Below are 2809 nucleotides of genomic sequence, written 5' to 3'. Positions count from 1 at the left end.
CTTAGTTCATTGGTGAACAAGGGAGGTTCATCTTTCCAAGTTTCAATGCCAAATAATTTGGCATTCAACTTCATGATTGCACCAAGGAACTTGGCAGCTTGCTCTTCAGTAACATCCTCATTCTCTTCAGAAGAGGAGTACTCATCAGAGCTCATGAATGGCATAAGGAGGTTCAATGGAATCTCTATGGTCTCTAATTGAGCCTCAGAGTCCTTTGGTTCCTCAGAGGGAAGCTCCTTATTGGTCACTGGACGTCCCAGGAGGTCTTCCTCCTTGGGATTCACGTCATCCTCTCCCTCTTTGGGTTCGGCCATTTTGGTTATGTCAATGGCCTTGCACTCTCCTTTTGGATTTTCTTCTGTATTTCTTGGGAGAGTACTAGGAGGGATTTCAGTGATCCTTTTACTCAGCTGGCCCACTTGTGCTTCCAAATTTCTAATGGAAGACCTTGTTTCATTCATGAAACTTACAGTGGCCCTAGATAGATCAGAGACTAAGTTTGCTAAATTAGAGGTATTTTGTTCAGAGTTCTCTGTCTGTTGCTGAGTGGATGATGGAAAAGGCTTGCTATTGCTAAACCTGTTTCTTCCACTATTATTAAAGCCTTGTTGAGGCTTTTGTTGATCCTTCCATGAGAAATTTGGATGATTTCTCCATGATGAGTTATAGGTGTTTCCATAAGGTTCACCTAAGTAATTTACCTCTGCTATTGCAGGGTTCTCAGGATCATAAGCTTCTTCTTCAGAAGATGCCTCTTGAGTACTATTGGATGCAGCTTGCATTCCATTCAGACTCTGAGAAATTATATTGACTTGCTGAGTTAATATTTTATTCTGAGTCAGTATGGCATTCAGAGTATCAATTTCAAGAACTCCCTTCTTCATAGGCGTCCCATTACTCACAGGATTCCTCTCAGAAGTGTACATAAACTGGTTATTAGCAACCATGTCAATGAGTTCTTGAGCTTCTGTAGGCATTTTCTTTAGGTGAATGGATCCACCTGCAGAAGTATCCAATGACATCTTTGATAGCTCAGATAAACCATCATAGAATATATCCAGGATGGTCCATTCTGAAAGCATGTCAGAAGGACACTTTTTGGTCAGCTGCTTGTATCTTTCCCAAGCTTCATAGAGGGATTCACCTTCTTTCTGTCTGAAGGTTTGAACATCAGCTCTAAGCTTGCTCAGCTTTTGAGGAGGAAAGAACTTGGCTAACAAAGCCGTGACCAGCTTATCCCAAGAGTTCAGGCTGTCTTTGGGTTGAGAGTCCAACCATATTCTAGCTCTGTCTCTTACAGCAAAAGGGAAAAGCATGAGCCTGTAGACTTCAGGATCTACTCCATTAGTCTTAACAGTATCACAGATTTGCAAGAATTCAGTTAAGAACTGAAAAGGATCTTCAGATGGAAGTCCATGAAACTTGCAGTTCTACTGCATCAGAGAAATTAGCTGAGGCTTTAGCTCAAAATTGTTTGCTCCAATGGTAGGAATGGAGATGATTCTTTCATGTAAATTGGAATTAGGTGCAGTAAAGTCACCAAGCATTCTCCTTGCATTATTGTTGTTGGGTTCGGCTGCCATCTCCTTTACTTGTTCAAAATTTTCAATAAGGTTGTCTCTGGATTGTTGTAATTTAGCTTCTCTTAGTTTTCTCTTCAGAGTCCTTTCAGGTTCTGGATCATCTTCAACAAGAATGCCTTTTTCTTTGTCCCTGCTCATAAGAAAGAGAAGAAAAAAAGAAAAGAAGAGGAATCCTCTATGTCACAGTAAAGAGGTTCCTTATTGTTAGTAGAAGAAGAAAAGGAATAGGGGTGAAGAAGAATGAAGAATCCAAACACAAAGGTGATGATAGGAGCAGAGATGTGAGATGAAGAGAAGTGTTAGTAGATGAATAAATAAATAGAAGGAGGTGAGGGAGAAGGATTTTCGAAAATAATTTTTGAAAAAGAGTTAGTGATTTTCGAAAATAGTTTTTGAAAAAGGTTAGTAGTTTTTCGAAAATTCAAATAAAAAATAAAATAATTAGTCTAATTAAAAAGAAATTTTGAAAAAGAGGGAAGATTTTTTCGAAAATTAGAGAGAGAGTTAGTTAGGTAGTTTTGAAAAAGGTAAGAAACAAACAAAAAGTTAGTTAGTTAGTTGAAACAAATTTTGAAAAGATGAGAAGTTAGGAAGTTAGAAAAGATATTTTGCAATCACTTTTTTGAAAAAGGTAAGATAAGAAGATATTTTTGAAAAGATATGATAGAAATTAGTTTTTGAAAAAGATTTGATTTTTAAAATCTCAATTAATGACTTGATTCACAAGAAATCACAAGATATGATTCTAGAACTTAAAGTTTGAATCTTTCTTAACAAGTAAGTAACAAACTTGAAATTTTTTGAATCAAAACATTAATTGATGATGTTATTTTCAAAAATATGATGTAAAATTAAGAAAAAGATTTTTGAAAAATATTTTTGAAATTTTCGAAAATAACTAAAAAAAAATTGAAAAAAAGATTTGATTTTTGAAAAAGATTTTGAAAAAGATAAGATTTTTTTTAAATTGAAAATTTGATTTGACTCATAAAAACAACTAGATTTTAAAATTTTTTGAAAAAGTCAAATCTAATTTTCGAAATTTTAAGAGAGAAAGAGGGAAAGATATTTTTTTATTTTTGAATTTTTATGATGAGAGAGAAAAACAAGAAAAATGATGCAATGCATGAAAGTTATGGATCAAAACAATGAATGCATGCAAGAATGCTATGAATGTCAAGATGAACACTAAGAATATTATGAAGATCATGATGAACATCAAGAAC

The 2809-nt window shown here is 34.6% G+C and overlaps 1 non-coding gene across 1 annotated transcript; it reads left to right on the top strand.

Moving 5' to 3' along the window:
• The first annotated feature begins 1076 nt into the window (after positions 1-1076).
• On the top strand, positions 1077-1184 carry LOC112752818 (small nucleolar RNA R71). Its single transcript, XR_003177232.1, has one exon. It is a non-coding gene; the product is annotated as a small nucleolar RNA R71 (small nucleolar RNA).
• The last annotated feature ends 1625 nt before the right edge of the window (positions 1185-2809 follow it).

This window comes from Arachis hypogaea, chromosome 15 (assembly GCF_003086295.3).
Source record: "Arachis hypogaea cultivar Tifrunner chromosome 15, arahy.Tifrunner.gnm2.J5K5, whole genome shotgun sequence".
Classification (NCBI taxonomy): domain Eukaryota; kingdom Viridiplantae; phylum Streptophyta; class Magnoliopsida; order Fabales; family Fabaceae; genus Arachis; species Arachis hypogaea.
This window is presented reverse-complemented; position numbering and strand designations above follow the sequence as displayed.